The sequence below is a fragment of the Balaenoptera acutorostrata genome, chromosome 7 (genome assembly GCF_949987535.1).
Source record: "Balaenoptera acutorostrata chromosome 7, mBalAcu1.1, whole genome shotgun sequence".
Taxonomy (NCBI): Eukaryota; Metazoa; Chordata; class Mammalia; order Artiodactyla; family Balaenopteridae; genus Balaenoptera; species Balaenoptera acutorostrata.
The window spans coordinates 102,754,202-102,779,625 of NC_080070.1; the positions used below are offsets into that span (position 1 = coordinate 102,754,202).

Here is a 25,424-nt window from a genome sequence, read left to right on the forward strand (position 1 = left end):
AATATGAATAGAATATGGCTTGGGATAAAACACGATTAGATTTCAAAAGACTGTTACTGACATTGAATACAACTGGAAAAAATGTATTTGCTGAATTTACACCTTTTTAATCATATGGACTCAATCTGACTTTCACATATATATTATCATTTGTTGAAAGTTAAGAATATAGTTTGTGTTTTGAAAACAGTCCCACCATGAAGTACCAAAAAGGGTACCCATCTCACAGACTGCAGCATGAGACCACTTCATTTATTCAAAATCAAGTAGACACGGTTGTTGCTAAGGATGTATGAAACATACATATCTCTGAAGCAAATCTGGCAAAGTATCATAGCGAACAAAATGCCTACTGCATTCTACCTAATAAGAACACAGATTGATGTTGTCTTTCAGCACTTTCCTTTTTATCATCATTGGTCCTAGTGACATACTCTCATGAGGTAGGGTTGACAATGAGAAAATTTATATGGTTTATCTTCATTTTCCAGCTAAAGGAAAAGAAGTACTTAAGCAACTTATCCAAAGCCACACAGTAAAGCAAAGCTTCCTAGTCTATACAGAGTAGCCCAGTACTTCTCAAAATTTAATTAATTACAAATTTCAAGAAAAATCTTCACTCCGGTGTCTCTCAAACATGGACCCACTGCTTCAAACCCAATCACTCACTATAATCCACTAACCAGTTGGGAAGGGCCATGCTATAACTCAACTCACATCTTGGAATATAAAGAAAAGTATAGGTAGGAGTACTCAATAAACAACCAAAAAAGGGAGAAAGTTCCATTTTTACAGCTGAAGACTGAGCTCTCCTGATCTGTTTCCCACACCAGCCTTTTCCCACTTTGCATGTCAGTCCTGCATGCCTCACTTCTGATTTCTTCCAATTCAGATGGTGGGAAGCAATCTCAGAAAGTGCTTCAACTCAATCAGTGTGCACCCACCCAGAGACCTCCGGAGGGAAATGAGCATCAGCTTCGGACTTGAAGGCAAGGAAAGCCTTGTGCAAACCTGGAATCATCAGCCGCCAGCAAAGGTAGAAAATTACAGAGGAGCTCTTTGGGGTCACAAGGATGCCGTTTAGGGCTCCACAGTGGCAATTTCAAAAATGGTACCCTTCTGGATGGAGTGATTTCACCTGCCCACTCAAGTGTCTAATTGAGAACGAGGAAGCAAATTATAATCATAGAGAATCCAGGCATGAAATTATGAATGTTGGATTTTCCACGGTCTAGACTTTGTCTGTGTCTTCAAACAAGGCTGGGGACAAAATTCCCCAATGTTATCCAACCAAAGATCCACTTGACATTTTGCAATATTCATGGATTCAGTCATTCATTCTTGCATTCATTCTTTCATCAAACATGGGGACTCGTGCATATACACCACCATGCATGAGAAATGCAGCTGAGGTTTCTAGTGGAACAGAGCAAGAGCTGGGTTTCCACACCTAGAAGCCTGGGGAAAGCTGACGGAAGTCTCTTATGAGCAAAGCCAAAAAATGCCTATCCTGGATGACTATTTTGTTAGTGGCTTTCCTTTATTGGCATCTCAATGTTGTCTAGAGCCAATATCAAATATTTTCATACAACTGAGGCACTTCTCCTCACCTACCACGTGTCCACCTCTTTACTGATTTTTATTTAGCCATATTTGCGTGAGTTTCACTTGGTATCTATCATGCTCTTTATTCGTCTACTTAGATATCCTTGAAAAATCATTCCTGAATTGAACTTTGATGCGTTATAGAAGCTCACGCATCACATCATCCTTGTGCAAAGTGAAGAATCCTGTATAACCTGAATAATCACCCCAAATGTGCTTGGCAAGTTCCCGTTTTCATATATCTAATTTTCTCTAGCCAGAGCCATCTGTATATAGAGGAACAAATAGCTGGAGAGAAGAGATGATCTCACTGAGAATTTAACTGTGTTATGCTGAAAGAACTTTACCTTTGACTCCTGGTAAATTCTTGTCAATGCCTTTCTTTTCAACATAAATAATGTACCATCATATTTTGTCTTTGCAGAGTGATTTATGAGTTATTTCTATTCTCTGATGTCAAGTTACTTCAATGATCTAATGTACCACAATAAAATCTTTTAAAAATATTTAGAATGGGGGGGATAAATTAGGAGTTTGGGGTTAAAATATAAGCACTACTATATATTAAATAGATAACCAACAAGGATCTACTACTGTATAACACTGGGAACCATACTCAGTATCTTGTAATAACCTATAATGGAAAAGAATGTAAAAAAAGGAAAATATATGTATAACTGCATCACTTTGCTATACACCTTAAACTAACACAACATTGTAAATCAACTATATTTCACAAAGTTTTTTTGAATATTTAGTATAGGGTGCTGTGGAGACTAGTCTCCGTTAGCTAAGCAATTGCCACAAACATTTTTATTCTCCACCCACTCTCTTCTTTCAGATTTTGTTATTACTTTTCCAGCACTCTGTTCTTTACTCTCTCCTCATTACTTAAAATGCCTCTCCCTCCTTCTGCCATGGGACACGTCTCCAGGATGTCACAATTCTCATTACCCACCTGAGCCTTCCTTCCATTTGAATCCTTCACTCTCTCTGATCTCGACTCTCCCAACGCCAGTCCAAGCAAATAAATCTGACTCCTTCCCTCCCTACTGTTTAATGAGTCCCCTCAGAGCCCTAGGACAGCAATAAACCCTTGATGTATTTTACCTTCCACTATGATTTTGCACCACAGTAACTGTAATTAGAAACATACAGAGCCATGGACTTTTTAAACCCTATTCCAAGTATGAAAATGCAAGTTACCTTAAAATCTATGAGACACAGAGAGTATCTATCATGATTTATGTAAAATACAACATGCGATGTAAGTTACATAATAAATCCGAAGTAAAATCACTTCTGTTTTTATTACAGTATTAATTATCTCTAAATTTTTACTTTACTGTTTTGTTCATATTATCGCCCTGTCAGTGTTACTGCCCTTACAGTAGATCTATTCATTTGACTGTATTAAATGTATATAAATAAGGCTTTTCACTACCATGCCACTAACCATCAGAACAAAAGACTATGTCATCAAGTCATTTTAATGGTCAAAGATATCAAAGGAAGATTTTTCTAATTGTAGTTTTATGAAGCACCAGGAAGTGTTTCAAATTACCCGAAATGAGAGTTTGGGATTGACATGTACACACTGCTATATTTAAAATAGATAACCAACAAGGACCTACTGTATAGCACAGGGAACTCTGCTCAATACCCTGTAATAACCTATATGGGAAAAGAATTTGAAAAAGAATAGATACATGTATATGTATAACTGAATCACTCTGCTGTACACCTGAAACTCACACAATGTGAATCAACTATAATCCAATATAAAATAAAAATTTTTTAAAACCCACAAATTACCCCAAATTATTGCATTTCAATAACCCTGACTTCCCAGTAGCTATCTTATTATTCTAGCTATACACACAGCCAACTACTCCTTCGGAAATATTTTAAATCAGATGCTCCCAACCACATTGAATGGGGAAACCATGTGCCGTGTTAAAAACTTCAGTAGGAAATATAACAGTGATGGTCTACCACGAGAAGCAGAAAGCTGAAATCACTCTGCATAAATACACTCATATAGGAAAAAGCACTGATTAGTCCATATTTAGGACAGATTGATCTTGTCATATACCAAAACAACCAATATCAAGACACTGCAATGACACTTTACAAGGGACGTTGATTGGGCATTTCTGTGTTTATTTCACTAGAGACTAGAGTGGGAAGCAGCAGAACAGTCAGAAGAGTATTTGCAATGCAATTAGGGGGGGACCAGCACGTCTGAGTGTATGCCAGACGCAGGGGCCTCCCCTAATTCACACAGTCCAGCGTCTTAATGGGGCGCACAGCATCGAACTGCACTTCCTACAGTTTGAAAACTTTTGTCAGTTAACTAGATGTTTACTGAGGGCCTCGCTTCGGCACTGAACCTCCCGGGTACGCCATCCAGCTCTCTGGACGCACTTTCAACACCATCTGTCACTTAAGCTTCCCCGGCTTCAAAAATTTCAATTCAAACTAATCTACTCGGCACTCAAACTGAAGCTATAATTCAAACTTCGACATGAAGCTTGAATTCCTTTTCAGTGTTCTTCAACTTTGACCCAGCTCCCCCCGCCCCGCCTTCGCTGAAAAGGGCCAAGACAACAGCCCAGCAAGTGGGGCAGGCAAAACAGACCTCCTTTGTTCACTTTTGTCCTTTCAGCTCCCTATTGAGGTGAGGGACTGAAAAGCCGCACAAGGCTTTGGAAGGCAGCAGTGCACCAGCTCCAGCCATCCTTCCTCAAAGACCACAAAACTCCAGGACGAAACTCTTGGACGAAACACAGTCCATTTTTACCTTAAGGCATAATGAATGGAAGATTAGTACATTTCCCTTCCCTTTCCCTTGAGAGAGAATCTGTTAAGGGTGTTTAACAGGAGTTTATAATGCTCGTACAAAACGTACGCTGTAAATCACACCATTCAAAATGCCAAGGGCATTGGAAAGTGGCATGAAATTAGCTTTAAAGTTGAAATTTGGAGAAAAGATCACTCCATGCTGAATGCATCTACTGAATTTTTTGAATGCTCTCAGCCCACTTGAGAAAGACAAATCAAATTCACTGCATATTACACAGTAGAAGACCTCCTACAGGATTCCCTCAGATGGCCTTGGGAATATATTTTCCTGGTTACAGAGGGTTTTGAACCAATACATCATGCACATCAGAAAACTGAAATATACATATGAATATGGATGTATATTCAAAATATTCTTTCCAGCTCTTCCTATCATCAATTAATAAGAAGAATTTTTTGGACTTTTCTGGTGGGCCGGTGGTTGAGACTCCGTGCTTCCACTGCAGGGGGGGGCTCGGGTTTGATCCCTGGTGAGGGAACTAGGATCCTGCATGCCGCGCGGCACGGCCAAAAAATTTTTAAAAAAATAATTTTTGAAAGTATCATTTTCCTCTGACAGTAACTGTCATTTTCATTCTCATGTGAATTAAACAATGCCTTAGCACGGGACAATATGGAACAAAATCAGGGAACACCTAAGACAAGATAAGGTTTATTTGTCATTCCTGTTTTTAAACTGAATAAGCCACTTGCACAGTGTGTGCAGCAGATGAGCATTTGTAGATTTGTTCCCTTTATCACTGGCATTTCTTATATTCACTAGTTTTTCAGTCACTTGAGGGAAACCCTGTATCAGACTTTTAAAAATGACCTTTTTCTCGTTTGAAATTCCAAACTTGTAGGCCAGTAAAATAGGTCAATGAAGTTGACACCATATCTTTTTTATTAGCTCAGCTAAGCAATTATAATTGGGTGGTGAGAGTTTATGCTGTCATCTTTGAAGATTCCGTGGTGGGGAGCAATGTCCGATGCAGACTTGTAAATGACAACTCGAGCACATCCCTAAACAGTCAATGTACCATATTCCTATCTGTTTCCAGATATGAGGCAAATGTGCTCTTGGTCTGGGTTAAAATAACAATGTCAAATTTTCCAGTAAAATAAAAGCATACTAATATGTAATCTAACCTCCGAGCAAAATCACGTAGCACAAGAGAACTACAGACATATATACTCTAATTCCACATTTAAAAAAAAATCACATGAATGTGTGTCACCAAGGCTGGCTTCTCCCGGACTTTGCACAAAGTATGGGGTCAATTAACACTTGTTAGAAACCACACATTTCCTTATTAATAAAAATTAAACCAATAAGTTAGAAAATATTCTGAATGGCTTATTCATAATATGCACAGTATATTAATTTATACCTTTAAAAAGTAACAGCTATAGGGGCTTCCCTGGTGGCACAGTGATTAAGAATCCGCCTGCCGATGAAGGGGACACGGGTTCGAGCCCTGGTCCAGGAAGATCCCGCATGCCGCGGAGCAACTAAGTCCGTGCGCCACAACTACTGAGCCTGCGCTCTAGAGGCCGCGAGCCACAACTACTGAAGCCCGCGCGCCTAGAGCCCGTGCTCCCAACAAGAGAAGCCACCGCAATGAGAAGCCCGTGCACCACAATGAAGAGTAGCCCCTGCTCGCGGCAACCAGAGAAACGCCCGCGCGCAGCAACGAAGACCCAACGCAGCCAAAAATAAAATAAATAAATTTATTTTTTTAAAAAGTAACGGCTATAGTTCTTTACACCCACGAGAATGGCTATTATCGAGAAAAGAGAAAACAAGTGTTGGTGAAGATGTGGAGATACTGAACCCTTGTGCACTGCTGCCGCGAATGTAAAACAGTGCAGCTGCCATGGAAAACAGGATGATGGTTCTTCAAAAAATTAAAATGGAATTACTATACGATCCAGCAATCCTACTTCTGGGTATATACCTAAAAGAGTTGAAAGCAGTGATTCAAAACAGATTTGTATACCCACATTCATAGCAGCAAAAAGTGGCAGGTGCCCAACTTGACAGATGAATGAATTATAAAAACATGGTGTGTCCATACAATGGAATATTCTGCAGCTTTAAAAAGGAAAAAAATTCTGACACAAGGATGAGCCTTTAAGACCTTACGCTAAGTGACTTAAGCCAGTCACAAGGACAGATACTGCATGATTCCATTCATATGAGGTACTCAGGGTAGTCAAATTCATAGAGACAGAAAATAGAAAGGTACTCGGCAGGGGTTGAGGGACATGGGGAACAGGGAGTTACTGTTTTAATGGGCACAGAGTTTCAGTTTGAGAAGCTGAGAAAAGTTCTGGAGATGGACAGGGGTGATGGCTGCATAACAATGTGAAGTACTTGATGCCACTAAACTCTACAGCTAAACATGATTACAACAGTAAAGTTTATGTTATATGTATTTCGTCACAGTAAAAACAGTAACAGCAAAAAAAAAAAAATCACATTTTCTACAAATATATTGCATTTGCTTCCCCATTTAGAGACAACCTGATACTGAAGATGTCAGCGCTGCTATAAACCTGGAAGCAGAGCCATTCCCATGTTCTCCTCATGTAGCCCTCTCCTTCACATTTTAAGAGGGAAAATAAACATTCATCAGTTCCTTCTGGCACATTTTCTTGTTCTTAGAAACTTCAGCCTCTGATGCCAATAAAGACTCTTTCAAACTAAAGGGACTTTTCATTTGCCTGGGTGGACAAAGGGTTAAATAAAATAAGCCACTGGATTCTTGCCCCTAGCATCCCTGGAGGCTAGGCGTGTCCTACCTGCTCCTCGGTCCTTACCTGGCAGAAAAATTCTGGGTTCCTTCGGGAGAAGCACGAAACATAAAAGGGAAAATACACCTAACTGTATTTAGTAATTTCCAATCATTTGCAAATCACTTCCTTTTCAGCAACCATCTCAGCATTTGAAGGCTGACCTAAAGCAGTCTTTGGATGCAAACAGACAAAACTTCCTACAGAAGAATACTTCAGGAGCTCTGTATTCTAGTTACATTTGTTATGGGTTACCACGCTTCTCAGATGGGAAACGTTCTTTGCAAATGGGGATGAGACTCCAAAGGCTGCTGGCAGAGGCAGCAAATCTGTACTGCTATGGACTGAACTGTTTTCCCCCAAATTCATATGCTGAAGCCCTAACCCTCAATGTGACTGTATTTGGAGATAGGGCTTTTCGGAGGTAATTAAGGTTAAATGAGGTCATAAGGGCAGGGTCCTAATCCAACAGCATCAGCGGCCTTCTAAGAAGAGGAAGAGAGGGAACTCCCCGTAGATACAGGCTGAGGAAAGGGTATATGAGCACACAGGGAGAAGACGGCCATCAGCCAGCCAGGAAGAGAGCTCGCACCAGAACCCAGGCTGATACCCTGATCTCAGACTTCCAGACTCCAGAACTGTAAGAACATAAATGTCCCTTCTTTGAGCTACCCAGTCTATGTTATTTTGTTATGGCAGCCTGAGCTAACTAAGACAAAGACCTTCTGATTTCAAAGTGAGAATATCAGGGAAAAAAAAGACTGGCGTCTCAGTGGTTACCCTTAGGGGAGAGTAATGACTGGTAGTAGCCACAAGAGGGCTTTCTCGAACGTTCACAATGTTCTGGTCCTGGATTTGAGCACAGTTACATGGTGTATTCAGTCTGTGCAAGTTCATCAAGCTGTACATTTACATGCGGAAAAAGAATCTGTGTGTGTCAGTCTGTAGCCATAAATGATAAAATTGGAATTGATCTCCCCGAGGGCAGGAACTCTGCTTTGCTCACCACTGCATCTCCAGTGCTTAGAACAGCAGGCCATGCACTCAGTAAATATTTATGAATAAATGAATAAATGAATAAAATTATCTCTTTACCAGAAAAGCTTCCTGAGGGATTCCATTAAATAGGTCCTTTGTACATACACTACATAATATCTGCAGATTCTAATTATATTCAATCAATTAGGCAAGGAAAACTATCCTACATGAAAGAATTATTTGAAATGCTTCTCAAGGAAATTTTCTACAGCCCAAGTGTACACATTCTCAGCACGCGCTCCCCCTTCTGAAGCACTCACAGCCAATGCGTTGTCACATCCGCCTCACCGGAAGTACCGTTTCCAAAGATGACTTGCTTTTCATTTACTGTGGCTACTCCAATAACAAAAATGGTGTGTATTAAGGAGACTGGCCTACAGTCCAAGCACCTCATCACTACCCTGCATTAGACGGCTGGGTGACCTCTCTGAGCCCCACTGTATTCATTTTGAAACCCAAAGATTTAGGAACAATGTTTTCTTACAGCTCTAAAATTCCTGGATTATGCGAAATGTTTAGCACCTTTCCTGTAATGAAGTAGAAAACAAATTGAAAGAAGACCATGAGTCAGCAGGATTAAGAAAGCAAAATGAATTCATTTTTCCAACCGGTCAGTCAATTACAATCATTCCAAAAGCTATTCCAGGAAGAGCTGATTTCACTGTCGTTCATATTCTTGTTTCTTTTAGTTAACATCTTTCTAAACGCGCCTCGGTCATATACTTAGGATAACTAATGCTTTCCTAAGATTTTATACTAGGGTCTTATTCAAATTCAACATCCAATTTGAGGAGTAAAGCTGCTGCCATCAAAAGAATCTACAAAGGAGATTCAGGGCTGGGAGAACCTGCAATAGAAATGTTTGCCAAATGGAAATATTTGCCTTTTCTTAAAAAATCAAAAAGAAGAAGAAGTTCTCTCAAAAATTGTGATATGCCAGGAACCTCTCAGCCTCTCTGGAATCGCAGGTGGCTCTAGTCACTAAGAAGAGCCCAGTGGCTGTAACTGGTTGGATTGTGGGTTAACAGCCAAGTACTTAAAAGCTAGCAGGGATAAAGGAACATGTAAAGGAACTGAAGGGCAATACAGGGCAATCAAAAGGCTATTCCACAATACAATTCGCTGAATTACAATACTGCCTGCTACTGTGAGGTCTGCAGGGGCCACAATTAAATGGGCTTACAGTATGTCCCTGATTTCTGAACACTGGGTGGTTTTAGGCTTCCTCTAAACTAATGATAAGCCTCCAAAAGGCCACATTTTCACAGTCTTGGATGGGCAAAAAGCTAATCCTTGCTTCCTCACTTCCTAGCTATGTGGCCTTGGGAAAGTTCCTCGACCTAAGTCTCCGTCTCCTAATTTTTAACATGGGGTTGCTGTGGAAACTGATATGATAGATAGATACATGTAACATGCACAGCGGCCCAGCACCTCTGACGCGCTCAGAAAATGTTGACTGTCATTACCATTAAAGTAGAAAGTATCCAATTGCCTAAATCCACTTCAGTACTTCTGGAAGGTCTCATTTCCTTGTGAGCTATTATTACAATATTTTAATAACAAGGCATGGTTAGCATAAAGCAGTGGCAACCAAAGCAGCCTAGCCTCCTTATGCATGTTTGTATTCAGTGGCTACCGTGTTCCTTCCCGGATAGCCCCAGGGGAACTCCTGGTGCAGGAGGGTTGCCTCCTGCCCATTACACTCTCCTCCGTCTCTGCTTGCTAAAGCCTCGGGCAGGGAAGGGCCCTGCCCCTGATACTCGCACCTCTGCGCCTTAACCACGCGGGACGGGGAGGAAGAGAACGCTTCGCTCCTAGGACAGAGTGCTCCGCGCCGGATGTAGCCTCTGGCTGGAACTGCTGGTGCGAAAACGACAGGAGAGAGGCGGGGTGGAAAAGACACGCCACCGCTCGGCGGCCCCCCTCCTCGCCGGCAGCTGCTTAGGGACGGCCCCCGAGCGTGCGGGGAACAGAAGATGCTGCCGCGGGCCGGGAGCCGAGCGGGAGGGAGGCGACCCGGAGAGGAGGGCAGTGGCCTGCTCACCAGCCCCTCCGGACCCAGGGAACCCTCCGGCGGTGCTTGCTGCCCAGAGTACACGGCTCTGGGAGAAAGAGCGCTCCCGGGCTCCCAGGACCACGGCACCCCGGTTCCCCCTCTGCGCACGGGCAGATGCGGGCGGGCAACGGCTGGGCTAGCGAACCGCCGGGGACCCGCGCGCTGCGGCGCCCACCCGCACAGCGTGCACGGGGCCGGAGGCAGCGCGCGGCGCAGATGGCGCTCGCCGGGAGATGGATGCTCCAGAGCCGGCAGTGACGGGCGGCTCAACACAACATCCCCGGGCGAAGCTGTTGCCAGATCCCACCGTTGGGAGCCTGGGCAGGGAAGGGGCTCTTCTGAGTCAGCCCCAAGCCGACGCGTGCCAGTCCCAACAAGTCCCAGCCCCGCGAGGCCGGGCGGGGCGCCGGGACCCCGGGGACCCGCACCTGTAGGGCCGACAAAGACCCCGGAAAGCCCCCCACCTACTGCTTTCGGGGTCTCTCCCGTCCCTCATCCCTCGTTCCCCGAGTTCTCTCCAGGCCGGAGAGAGTGGAGGTCGGACCGCCCCTGAACTCCGGCGATCCGCGCAGGTGTGAGCGCATCCGAACAAAGCCCACGCCCAGATATGTCCTCGGGGACCGGAACGTGCACACGCCGGAGCGCGCCGGCCAGGCACCTGCGCTTCTCGCCCCGCCGGCCCTGCGGCTTGACAGCCCGCGCCCTCCGCCTCCCTGCCCGGGAAGCCGCAGTGCCGGGGCCCAGCAGCCTCTCCAGGCCCAGTTGGCCCCAAAGCCACCTCCAGGCAGGGCTTCCCGGAAAGCGGGGGGCACGGATGCACAAGTTGGCCAAGGGCTGGGGAGGTGAAGGGGGCCCGCCGGCGCCGCTGTATCTCAGCCTGGCCCGCACCGGGCTACGGTCCCCTCCTCCCGCCCGGAGCCGGAGGGGAAGAAGGGAGTTGGCTGCCGGGTTGGCCCTGCGGCAGGGAGATGTGGAGGGGCGCTGCGAAGCCAGGGTGTTCCGGTGTCCCGGCGACAACACAGCCGCCCCCCGCGCCCTCCTCCGCTCCAGCCGTCGCCCCCGAGCCTGGACCCAGTGTCACCGCCAGCCGCGCGCGCGGAGCTACTCACGTTCTTACGCCGCGCCCACCGCTCGGCCCACGCGCGGCTGCCCGCGACCCCGAGCACCGGTGCAGTCCGTCCCCGACGAAGCTGTGGCCACCAGCAGCCCCGCGCCGTCCCCTGCGCCCGCGCGGCTCACGCTCCGACTGCGGCGCGCGTCAGCCGGCGACCCGAGCGAAGCAAGGCTGGCCCCGCGCCCGCGCGCGCCCCCGCCGCTGCGCCCTCCCCGCGCGCCGCTCTCCCTCCGCCCGCCCCGCCCCTTCCCCTCCGCGCCGCCCCTGCTGCTGCGCCGGCGGCGGCGAATGGGCTCCGAGCGCCCGCGCCTCCGGTGACTGGGTGGCCCCTCACCTGAGCGGCCGCGCCACCACCAACCCACGTCATCCAGCCGGCGCGTGAGGGACGGAGGGCGGGAGCGCGCAGGGGACGAGGGCGGCTGGGGTCTGGAATTTGGCTACAAGAGATGTTCCAGAAAATGGGTGGTTTTGAAATGTCACTCTCGTGGTGCTGGTTTCTGTGTGAGGTCTGTGGCCTCCCGCCGCTACACCTTCTTTTAAAGCATTTAATTTCTTCGAGACTCACCAGTTGGGATGGTTGAAATTGACGTCTTTTTGTTTTGCTTTTAATTTTTTGCAACTCTTCTTTCCAGGCAGCCCCCAGAAAGGGAAGCTTCAGCGGTCTATTCGCGGTGGGAGTTGGATTTCTGGTTCCAGAGAACAGGATTAGTTCAGGTTTGCTTATTTTCAGATTTGGGAGCATTATGGAGAATTATCTGCAATGTAAAAGGAGAGTTAAGATTTTCTAAATGTGTAGTATTTTAGCAAACACACTGGGGCCGCAAGGTTCAGGCTCCGGAGTGAGGTCTGCGCTGTATCCTAGCTGATGTCCAAGATCGTTAGCCTGATACTCGAGATCCTCAGTCATCTCCTCTGGTCTGCAGCCTGACCTTCCAGGGCTTCTTCCCAATCATCAGGCATCACCTGACTTGATCATTTGACCATTTACTGCAGGCTCCAACTCTCCCTCCCCTCTGCTGGAGCCTTGTTTCCTTCCTTTCTCTAGTTTAATTCAGGAAGACTTCTGTGGACCCCCGCATCCCCTCTCCTCATCCCCAGGCTCCAGGCCCTGTGTTAGGGCGGGGTTCAGGCATAAAAAAGGCACAGGGTCATCCTTCAAGGCGCTGACGACTCCTCTGCTCTGACTTCAGTGTGAACTTGCCACTTCAACCCCCAGCTGCATGCATGCCAGCGAGCAGCCTTCTTTTCTGGCTCTTGCAGATGCCATCCTCCTCTCCTCCCAGCAGTTCTTGAAACAGTACTGTGATCTCTGGCTGCTGGGTCTTCGCACAAGTTGTTTCCTCAATCCCATTACTCTTCTGATCCTGGTCCTTACCCCACCTCCTGGGTACCTCTCACCTCTCAGTTAATTTTCCAAATCCCCCTCTAAATTATTTTTATTAAAAAAAAAAAAGAATGTGATCATGATACCTTTACTTAAAAGTCTGCTCTGGTTCTCTGTTGCCTATAAAATGAACTCCAGATCTTCTGGCACGTTCCCTCACAATCTGCCCCTAACTTACCTCTCCGTCCTCCAGTGAAAAGAATTTTCGTAACTCTATATAAGTCTCTGCATGTGAGATTTCTCCCGTCTAGAATATTCCTCCATCTTCTTTTCATCTGGCAAACTCTTGTTCGTCCCTCGGGGCCTCGCTCAGCTGATACCTCCTCTGTGAAGTCTTTGCCGAGTCCCTGTGTTTTACTGTTAAGAGTACTTGCCACATTTGAATGATCTGTTTCCATGCCTGACTCCACAAAATTTCACTTCTTAATGAGGATCATCTTGGTTTTGGGTGACCTCATTTCCCACCAAAAGAAATGGAACCACGGATAATCATAACAACTGAGTTCTCACTGCCTCATCATTCCCACCTGTATAAAGGGCTTCAGACCCTTCTGATCCCTCCTTACCTCAGTAACCGCTAAGAGTCCTGGGTTGTCCTGGCCGGTAATCGGGGGGATGGGGGTGGGTGTGGGGGGCAGTGCTCAAGGAATGCAGACATGAAGGAATCTCCGGCAAGGGACAACTTCCCCAGGGACAGTTTGCCTTATCTCTACAAGTGTAATAGCAGTACTTAATACTCAGGGTTATTGTTAGGGTCAGTTTAAAGCATTGCACAGTGTCTAGGACGTAATAGGTACTCAGCAAATTCTAGTTTGAAAAGCAATTGTGTGATCAGATGTCTGTCAACTGAATACGTACTTGAATAAAAAGAACAAAGACAGAAGAGGAAAAAAGTTCTGGAGGAAACGGGAACCACAGTGACAGCACCACAGATTAAAATTAAGTAATTTTGATACTGCAAAATACTTGTAACAACATAAAATGATTATATAGTTTTAACTTCCAGTTTATTCAACTGCATTGCAGCTCTGCAGGGAGAACCTAACAGCTGTTACACGAGGAGCTGAAATGAAGGGAGCAAGAGGGGAAAGAGGAATGATGTGGAAAAGGATGAGAAGGATGCCTGAGTGGGCAACAGGACTATCCATTTGATTTGCTTGGTGATGCATGAGCATTCTGATTTGGCTGATGTTCACGGAGATAACGCACAACACACCTCCTTACCTTAACTGCCACCCTTTATTCCATTCCTAAGTCTCACCCTGTCCTGTACCCCAAGCTTCACTCCATCCTCAAACCCAGGTGAGGGCTGAGAATAACGTAGACTGTCTTTGCCATCACTTGCTGATACCAGAAGTCTCCTTGTGCCCTGCACTACTGTAAGCACTTTGCATTCATTAACTTAACCAACTCCACGGCCATCCCATGCAGTGTGTACTATCAATCATCCCTGTTTTAGAAAGAGACGTTAAAAGTAAATTGCAGAGGTCACACAGCTAGTGGCAGAGCTGGGACTCGAGTGTGGGCATTCTAGCTCCAGAGTCCACAGTCTAAACGACTGCACTCTGCTTCCTTTCAATGAAAGTTACGCTATAGGTTTCGATGGACGCATCAGAACGTTTGTACGTTACAGCAGCTACATGGCCATGTCATGGGGCCCCCCAGTGGTACCTGCGGTGAATAAGCTTTGAGCCTTTCTCCTTCCCCCCTCTTTGGCTGTCCTGTTTCTCTTTCTCAGAATTCTCCCTCCCCTTTATTCCTCTTCCACTTTTTTTCTTCCCTCACCTTATTTTCCATCCTAGTTTTCTTAACCCCCATCCATGCCTCGGGTCTCCCAGAGGTGGCAGTGCAATTGGCCCTGCCCGAAACCCAACAGTAAGTTCACCAAAACCGAGCGTGGACCCGACACCAGTCCTGAGCTGCGAGTCCCCCAGCAGGTTATTTCCCCTCTCAGTCTGTTTCCACACTTGAAATGAAGGAGTTGGGCTAGGTAAGAACAAAAAAAAAATTTAACTGTGTCATTTGATGGTTCTGGTGGTAACCAAGCACATTTCTTAGACTCCTATAGGCTGAACTCTAGGTTAAAAAAGAGTGGAACTCTAAAAAAGTGTTCTATAGTAGCATAACAAGGTCGTTCGCCAAGAGTGGCATATACCAATGTCATCATTGTCTTAATTTTCTTTGGTTGGGCAGCATGCATTAGGTTTCTGACGGGGAGGTGGTGAACTTTTAAAGCCCTTCTACTTGAAAGAGTATTATCCTCGATTATGGTCAAAAAGCATAGTTGTCATGATGGGCAGCTTCTAAGATGGCTCCCAGTGACCCCCTCCTCCTGGTGGGTGTGTCCTAGTATAATCCCCTCTCCTTCAGGGTAGATGGGACCTAGTGACTCACTTCTAACGAATAATATGGCAAAAGTAGCAGGATGTCACTTTTGCTGTTAGGTTACAAAAAGACCCTGGCTGCTTCTTTCTTGCCATCTTTTTCTTTCCCTTGTTTGCTCAGAGGAAAACCAGCTGCCATGTTGGGGGCTGCCCTACGAGAGGTCCACGTCCAGGGATCTGAGGGAGGCCGTCAGTCCAACACCTCAGGAAGACCAGAATCCTGCCTCAGCCATCTGAGTGAGCGTGGGAGCAGGTCACCCCCCCAGGAGAGCCTTGAGATGACCCCAGCCCAGGATGAGCCGTGACTGCAGCCTTGTGAGAGAGCGGCCCAGTTCGTTCATCTGCCCCTGGCTTCTCAACCCCCAGCAGTTGGGAGATAATCAATGTTTCTAGCTTTAAGCTTCTAAATTCATCCTTGGTACAGTCAGTGAAGTGCATTTTAGAACTCTGACTTTGCACCTGACCACACACATCACATCTATTTTTGGGATAGGAAAGGGGCAAATGAACTAAACGGTAGCTGTCATAAGATGCGCACACAGTGCCAGGTAAAGAAGGAACGGTGGAAAACCGATGAGACATCGGTGTGACTTGTCTGAGGCTAATCTCAGCAGCTCCGATTTCCACACCCCGGAATCGCACTTTGCTCCCACAGCCAAGCCTGAGTTGGCCATCCACGGTGCCCACCCAGACCTGCTCCTTTCTGCTCTGAGACACCAGCCACAGTCTCAGCTGGGCCACACCTCCGGTGCTTCAGAGTGGATGATGATTACCCACCATGAATAATAACAGGATGTGCCTTTATAGATAATATATAAATAATAGGATGTGTCATTTCATCGATCACCTGACCAGTGAGCAGTGGTAAGTTTCCACGGACGCAAACACACTGAGCGCTGTCATGGCTCTCCTCACCGTCTGCCACGTAACCACGGAACTCTGGGTGCCTGTCTGGTGCTGCTTGGGCACGTGTCAAACAGAACCCAGAAATTTGCAGCCCATTCCTTGCGCGGTGCTTAGCAACACAGCATCCCAGCACCTACGTCACGAACGCAGTGCACGAGCAATGCGAGGAAGATGTGACCTCAGTGGTTGCCATATGTGGATTTCTTCCCTGGAAGCTTGTGAGTCACTAGGGTCCTCTGCTCGGCTCAATCCGCCCCCATTCTTGGGGCACCAAGTCGGGAGGAGGAGGAACATTTTCAGTGATAATAAGCATGTTTCGTGGCCAGCTCCTCCATCTGTTCCTCCGGTTTCTGTCTACAAGAATGTACACAGGTTCTGCCGAATGGATGAGAGACTAGCCAAGGTCCGTGTGCGATCAGCCATCGCAGGTGGGGTCATCGGGGACTGGGAACTGTCACTCTGGGAACAGCGATGCTGAGGAGCACTCCTGATACGTGCCCTTCGTTTCTGGCCTAAGAGGGAACAGATGACAAGTGACAAATTCACTGTGGAGGGAAGAAAGGAAATGGCTTCAGATACAATACTCGGGGGTCTCAATGAATGGTTGACTCAAAGCCTTTCTCATTTGGTGTTTCATGGGTTTTTTTTTTAGAAGAATAAAGGTGTTAGGTTAATAAACACTGACGTTGTACTTCCGTTAATATTTTCTTTTAAGCCTCAATTTAGATTTTACTGTAAGGTCTTTCAATATTTTTAAATGTCAGATATCCACAGGACGTGAGCAAGTCTGGTACCATCCTGCCCTGGGCCTTGTGCTTTAGGAAGCCCTGCTCTGGCCCCTGCAGGAGCCCATGCCACCATGTCCTCCTTCCTGACCTCCTCTGGGTACCCAAGATCCCAGGATCCCCACAGAACCTGCAAAGGCCTCCTTCTCAGGCTCCTAAAAGAAAACTGCTCTGCCGGTATGCAAAACTGGAGGCCTGAAGAGCGTAGATCTTAAAAGTTCTCATCACAAGAAAAAAAATCTGTAACTACGTGTGGTGATGGATGTTAACGGGACTTATTATAATGATCATTTCACAATATGTACAAACATCAAGTCATTATGTTGTACACCTGAAACTAACATAATGTTAGATGTCAATTATACCTCAATGGAAAAGAAAGTACCAATGGGAGGTGATGGATGTGTTAACTAATCTTGTAATCACTTTGCAATATATCAGATCATCTCATTGTACACCTTAAACTTACAGAGGGTTATATGCCAAATATATCTTAATAAAACTGGAAGACAACAACAAAAACAAACAGCTGGAGGTGTGGTAAGTGGCTGATGCAGCACTGCGGACAGAACTTAGACATGTACGTTGGGGGGTTCACCTAAGTATGCTTGAGCCCTTAAGGTTCACGGCTAAGCCAAGGGTGGGCCAAGGGCTGGGGTCTGGGGCTGTTCTCCCTACGCCACCGCATCCTGGTACAGAACTTCAAGAATTCTTAAAGTTCAAATGTGGATGTCAAGGCTTTTATGAAGGCGTTTGTCAAGGTAGGAAGACAGAATGTAGCTTATAACTTTTAAATATTTAGATGCATGGTATTTGGACGTCCAATTGTATTCTTTCCCCACACCATACACCGCTCATGAATCTATTTCTTAATGTAATGGATATACTGATGTATAAAACATTGTTAGAATAATAAGGTTACTTCAGGATTTAAGTAATTTTGGTTTAATAATAATTTATTTTGCACCTAACCTTAATTCTTTTTTTTTTTTTTTTGAGGCAGGGGTTATTGGTACAATAAGATTTTTCTTGAAATTGACTAATGTTGCTATAGTACAGAAAGTGCCTTCCTACTATTCTTCCCTAGCTTGAAAAACTTACTGGGTTTTCATCCAAAGCCTACATTTAAAGGTAAATGTGTTTCTACCCTTCAATGTTTTGATTATTCAGTTTGCTTGATTGTACAGGACTATTGGTTGTCTTATTGTCTTTGTTGTTTTATTTGTTCTTTTTATTTACCAAGAGTTAGTTTGAGACAGGAAGAGGAGGCAAAAATCAAATCACTTCACTTCCTGCTTGATTCTACTTGCTAAAATTAGAGGACCTCTATATTAATAGTTTAACAACTTATGGTGTAACACATGAAAATATGCTAGAGTTTGAAATGATAATTAAGACTGAAAAATAAGGAAAATATTTATAAGCTGTAATTTAAGTGAAAATAATGCAGCACGAAATGGTATGTGCACTATTATTGCAACTCTAAAATGCATACAAGAGAAAGATAATATGCAAATGAAAATAGTTCTAATAACTATTGATGAATGTTCATTGCAGCCCTGTTTACAATAGCCAAGGCCTGGAAGCGAACTAAATGTCTGCTGGCAGAGGAATGGATAAAGATGTGGTATATATATACAATGGAATACTACTCAGCCATAGAAACGAATGAAATAATGCCATTTGCAGCAACACAGATGAACCTAGAGATTATCATACTAAGTGCAATAAGTCAGAAAGAGAAAGACAAATACCATATGATATCACTTATATGTGGAATATAAAAAAAGTGATACTAATGAACTTATAGACAAAACAGAAATAGACCCATAGACACAGAAAACAAACTTACTGTTACCAAAATGGGGAGGGAGGGATAAATTAGGAGGTTGGGATTAACATATAAACACTACTTTATATAAAATAGATAACCAACTAGGACCTACTGTATAGCACAGGCAACTATACTCAATATTTTGTAATAACCTATAAGGGAAAAGAATCTGAAAAAGAATAGACATGTGTATGTATAACTGAATCACTTCGCTGTGCACCTGAAACTAACACAACTTTGTAAATCAACTATATCTCAATTAAAACAAAAGCTCTGTTAAGATGACAATTATTAGGAGGATTTAAAAATCACTTGTCTAAAGTTTGACTAGACTTATCTTTTCAATAAAACATTTACTTAAAATCTGGGGCTATTTTCTCATTATTTTTTCCTTGCCATCCCTTCTCTACTGTCATGCCCTAGACCACAGTGGTACCTGGTGGGCTTCTGGATATTGCTTGGCCTTGGCACTGAAACATGGAGCTAGGGCAGCTAATGTTCTTACTCCAGAGCCCAGGGATAGTGTGTCCCATGAATGCACGACTAGGGGCAGAGGGGCCTCTGCATTCTGGTGATCTTCAAAACGTGGTCCAGAAATAGAATATGCATACTAGTCATTCAACCTTACAACAAGAGAGGCACATGTCAATAAAGCAAAGACGCCATACTTGCTTAAAGAACTCTTGGACTTTGGCCCATTGGTGATTCTCTTTAGAAGTGCATGGTATTTTGAAATAGAAAAACCTAAAGGCAGAAGTAAAAACCAAAAATGCAAAAACATTCATAGAATTCTGCTCATCACTGCATACTTCTATGTAAATGCATAAAAGTTCTATGCAGTATAGAAGGTATTTCTGATTAAAAAATGATATGATTGACTCAATCTTTTTAAATGTCCAGAGAGATTTTTGTCAATGTCATTGATACCATTTTGGAATAATTTAATAATGATAAATAAATCTTCACAACCATATGATTTTTCCATTGTTTATCCAGTCTTACAGGTAAAAAAACTGAGCCTTGGAAAGGTTAAATAACTTCCTGAAAGATCATGGATTCAAACACATTTGTTTTGTTCCAGAGTTTCAGTTATGTCTACAACTGTACTAGTAAAGAAGTTAATTATATAAAATTAAACATATACATATGTATAACAGAAATTATATATTTTGCATATAACAGAAATCACATGGTTATATACATAACAGAAATTTTATGTGTGTGTGTATGTATATGTGTGTGTATATATATATGTGTGTGTGTGTGTGTGTGTGTGTGTGTGTGTGTGTGTGTGTGTATATATATATATATATATATATATATATATATATATATATATATATATATATATAAAACTGAAGTTCTTAAATATACACAGTATATACACAAACATAGATGTACTGGCTCAGGAATAAAGTTCCAAAAGAGAGATGGGAAAATCATTGATGAAACTGTAAAGCGAGAGGGCAGACAGCAGAAGCAAGAAGAACTACAATCCTGCAGCCTGTGGAACAAAAACCACATTCACAGAAAGATAGACAAGATGAAAAGGCAGAGAGCTATGTACCACATGAAGGAACAAGATAAAACCCCAGAAAAACAACTAAATGAAGTGGAGATAGGCAACCTTCCAGAAAAAGAATTCAGAATAATGATAGTGAAGATGATCCAGGACCTCGGAAAAAGAATGGAGGCAAAGATCAAGAAGATGCAAGAAATGTTTAACAAAGACCTAGAAGAATTAAAGAACAAACACCTAAAAGAATTAAAGAACAAACAAACAGAGATGAACAATACAATAACTGAAATGAAAACTACACTAGAAGGAATCAATAGCAGAATAACTGAGGCAGAAGAACGGATAAGTGACCTGGAAGACAGAATGGTGGAATTCACCACTGGGGAACAGAATAAAGAAAAAAGAATGAAAAGAAATGAAGGCAGCTTAAGAGACCTCTGGGACAACATTAAGCACAACAACATTCGCATTATACGGGTCCCAGAAGGAGAAGAGAGAGAGAAAGGAACAGAGAAAATATTTGAAGAGATTATAGTCGAAAACTTCCCTAACATGGGAAAGGAAATAGCCACCCAAGTCCAGGAAGCACAGAGAGTCCCATACAGGATAAACCCAAGGAGAAACACGCCGAGACACATAGTAATCAAATTGGCAAAAATTAAAGACGAAGAAAAAATTATTGAAAGCAGCAAGGGAAAAATGACAAATAACATACAAGGGAACTCCCATAAGGTTACAGCTGATTTCTCAGCAGAAACTCTACAAGCCAAAAGGGAGTGGCATGATATACTTAAAGTGATGAAAGGGAAGAACCTACAACCAAGATTACTCTACCCGGCAAGGATCTCATTTAGATTTGATGGAGAAATCAAAAGCTTTACAGACAAGCAAAAGCTAAGAGAATTCAGCACCACCAAACCAGCTCTACCACAAATGCTAAAGGAACTTCTCTAAGTGGGAACACAGGAGAAGAAAAGGACCTCCAAAAACAAACCCAAAACAATTAATAAAATGGTAATAGGAACATACATATCGATAATTACCTTAAACGTGAATGGATTAAATGCTCCAACCAAAAGACACAGGCTGGCTGAATGGATACAAAAACAAGACCCATCTATATGCTGTCTACAAGAGACCCACTTCAGACCTAGGGACACATACAGACTGAAAGTGAGGGGATGGAAAAAGATATTCCACGCAAATGGAAGTCAAAAGAAAGCTGGAGTAGCAATACTCGTATCAGATAAAATAGACTTTAACATAAAGAATGTTTTAAGAGACAATGAATGACACTACATAATGATCAAGGGATCAATCCAAGAAGAAGATATAACAACGATAAATATATATGCACCCAACATAGGAGCACCTCAATACATAAGGCAACTGCTAACAGCTATAAAAGTGGAAATCAACAGTAACACAATAATAGTGGGAGACTTTAACACCTCACTTACACCAATAGACACATCATCCAAAATGAAAATAAGGAAACAGAAGCTTTAAATAACACAATAGACCAGATAGATTTAATTGATATTTATAGGACATTCCATCCAAAAACAGATTACACTTTCTTCTCAAGTGCGCATGGAACATTCTCTAGTATAGATCACATCTTGGGTCACAAATCAAGCCTCAGTAAATTTAAGAAAACTGAAATCATATCAAGCATCTTTTTTGACCACGCTATGAGATTAGAAATGAATTACAGGGAAAAAAACGTAAAAAAGACAAACACATGGAGGCTAAACAATACGCTACTAAATAACCAAGAGATCACTGAAGAAATCAAAGAGGAAATCAAAAAATACCTAGAGACAAATGACAATGAAAACACGACCATCCAAAACCTATGGGATGCAGCAAAAGCAGATCTAACAGGGAAGTTTAGAGCAATAAAAGCCTACCTCAAGAAACAAGAAAAATCTCAAATAAACAATCTAACCTTACATCTGAAGGAAGAACTAGAGAAAGAAGAACAAACAAAACCCAAAGTTAGCAGAAGGAAAGAAATCATAAAGATCGGAGAAGAAACAAATGAAATAGAAACAAAGAAAACAATAGCAAGATCAATAAAACTAAAAGTTGGTTCTTTGAGAAGATAAACAAAATTGATAAACCATTAGCCAGACTCATCAAGAAAAAGAGGGAGAGGACTCAAATCAATAAAATTAAAAATAAAAAAGGGGAAGTTACAACAGACACCACAGAAATACAAAGCATCCTAAGAGACTTCTACAAGTAACTCTATGCCAATAAAGTGGACAACCTGGAAGAAATGGACAAATTCTTAGAAAGGTATAACCTTCCAAGACTGAACCAGGAAGAAAGCGAAAATATGAACAGACCAATCACAAGTAATGAAATTGAAACTGTGATTAAAAATCTTCCAACAAACAAAAGTCCAGGACCAGATGGCTTCACAGGTGAATTCTATCAAACATTTAGAGAAGAGCTAACACCCATCCTTCTCATGCTCTTCCAAAAAATTGCAGAGGAAGGAACACTCCCAAACTCATTCTATGAGGCCACCATCACCCTAATACCAAAACCAGACAAACATACTAGAAAAAAAGAAAATTACAGACCAATATCACTGATGAATATACATGCAAAAATCCTCACCAAAATACTAGCAAACAGAATCCAACAATACATTAAAAGGATCATATACCATGATCAAGTGGGATTTATCACAAGGATGCAAGGATTCTTCAATATACGCAAATCAATCAATGTGATAAACCATTAACAAATTGAAGAATAAAAACCATATGATCATCTCAATAGATGCAGAAAAAGCTTTTGACAAAATTCAACACCCATTTATGATAAAAACTCTCCAGAAAGTGGGCATAGAGGGAACCTACCTCAACATAATAAAGGCCATATACGACAAACCCACAGCAAACATCATTCTCAATGGTGAAAAACTGAAAGCATTTCCTCTAACATCAAGAACAAGACAAGGATGTCCACTGTCACCGCTATTATTCAACATAGTTTTGGAAGTCGTAGCCACGGCAATCAGAGAAGAAAAGGAAATAAAAGGAATACAAATTGGAAAAGAAGAAGTAAAACTGTCACTGTCTGCAGATGACATGATACTATACATAGAGAATCCTAAAGATGCCACCAGAAAACTACTAGAGCTAATCAATGCATTTGGTAAAGTTGTAGGATACAAAATTAATGCACAGAAATCTCTTGCATTCCTATACACTAATGATGAAAAATCTGAAAGACAAATTAAGGAAACACTCCCATTTACCACTGCAACAAAAAGAATAAAATACCTAGGAATAAACCTACCTAGGAAGATAAAAGACCTGTATGCGGAAAACTATAAGACACTGATGAAAGAAATTAAAGATGATACCAACAGATGGAGAGATATACCATGTTCTTGGATTGGAAGAAACAATATTGTGAAAATGACTATACTACTCAAAGCAATCTACAGATTCAATGCAATCCCTATCAAATTACCAATGGTTTTTTACAGAACTAGAACAAAAAATCTTAAAAATTGTATGGAGACACAAAAGACCCTGAATAGCCAAAGCAGTCTTGAAGGAAAAGAATGGAGCTGGAGGAATCAGACTCCCTGACTTCAGACTATACTACAAAGCTACAGTAATCAAGACAATGTGGTACTGGCACAAAAATAGAAACATAGCTCAATGGAACAAGATAGAAAGCCCAGAGATAAACCCACGCACCTATGGTCCACTAATCTATGACAAAGGAGGCAAGGATATACAATGGAGAAAAGACAGTCTCTTCAACAAGTGGTGCTGGGAAAACTGGACAGCTACATGTAAAAGAATGAAATTAGAACACTCCCTAACACCATACACAAAAATAAACTCAAAAAGGATTAGAGACCTAAATGTAAGAGCAGACACTATAAAACTCTTAGAGGAAAACATAGGAAAAACACTCTTTGACAAAAATCACAGCAAGATCTTTTTTGATCCACCTCTTAGAGTAACGGAAATAAAAACAAAAATAAACAAATGGGACCTAATGAAACTTCAAAGCTTTTGCACAGCAAAGGAAACCATAAACAAGACGAAAAGACAACCCTCAGAATGGGAGAAAATACTTGCAAACGAATCAATGGATAAAGGATTAATCTCCAAAATATATAAACCGCTCATGCAGCTCAATATTAAAAAAACAAACAACCCAATCCAAAAATGGGCAGAAGACCTAAATAGACATTTCTCCAAAGAAGACAAACAGATGGCCAGGAAGCACATGAAAAGCTGCTCAACATCACTAATTATTAGAGAAATGCAAATCAAAACTACAATGAGGTATCACTTCATGCTGGTCAGAATGGCCATCATCAAAAAATCTAGAAACAGTAAGTACTGGAAAGGGTGTGGTGAAAAGGGAACCCTCCTGCACTGTCGGTGGGAATGTAAATTGATACAACTATAGAGAACAGTATGGAGGTTCCTTAAAAAACTAAAAATAGAATTACCATATGATCCAGCAATCCCGCTACTGGGCATATACCCAGAGAAAACCATAATTCAAAAAGACACATGCACCCCAATGTTCATTGCAGCACTATTTACAATAGCCAGGTCATGGAAGCAACCTAAATGCCCATCAACAGACGAATTGATAAAGAAGATGTGGTACATACATACAATGGAATATTACTCAGCCATAAAAAGGAACGAAATTGGGTCATTTGTAGAGACGTGGATGGATCTAGAGACTGTCATACAGAGTGAAGTAAGTCAGAAAGAGAAGAACAAATATCGTATATTAACGCATATATGTGGAACCTATAAAAATGGTACAGATGAACCGGTTTACAAGGCAGAAATAGAGACACAGATGTAGAGAACAAACATATGGACAGCAAGGGGAGAAAGTGGCGGCGGGGTGGGTGGTGGTGGTGTGATGAATTGGATGATTGGGATTGACACGTATACACTGATGTGTATAAAATGGATGACTAATAAGGACCTGCTGTATAAAAAAAAAAATAAAAAATGCCAAAAAAAAATTGTAAAGCTTCCCAGAGTGACAGCTTTGTTGTTGTTTTTTTAAAATTAATTAATTAATTTAGGTCCTTGACCAGGGATCGAACCCGTGCCCCCTGCAGTGGAAGTATGGAATCATAACCACTG

General features: G+C 42.7%; 1 protein-coding gene across 18 annotated transcripts in view; it reads right to left on the minus strand.

Moving 5' to 3' along the window:
* The window catches only part of NRCAM (neuronal cell adhesion molecule), a 322,710-nt gene extending 311,115 nt beyond the window's left edge, over positions 1-11,595 (minus strand). For all 18 annotated transcript variants that reach the window (XM_057550380.1, XM_057550377.1, XM_057550376.1 and 15 more), the window contains exon 1: positions 11,449-11,595. The gene's annotated coding sequence lies outside the window, so the exon portion shown is untranslated. The remainder of the gene's footprint in view (positions 1-11,448) is intronic.
* Positions 11,596-25,424: the final 13,829 nt, after the last annotated feature.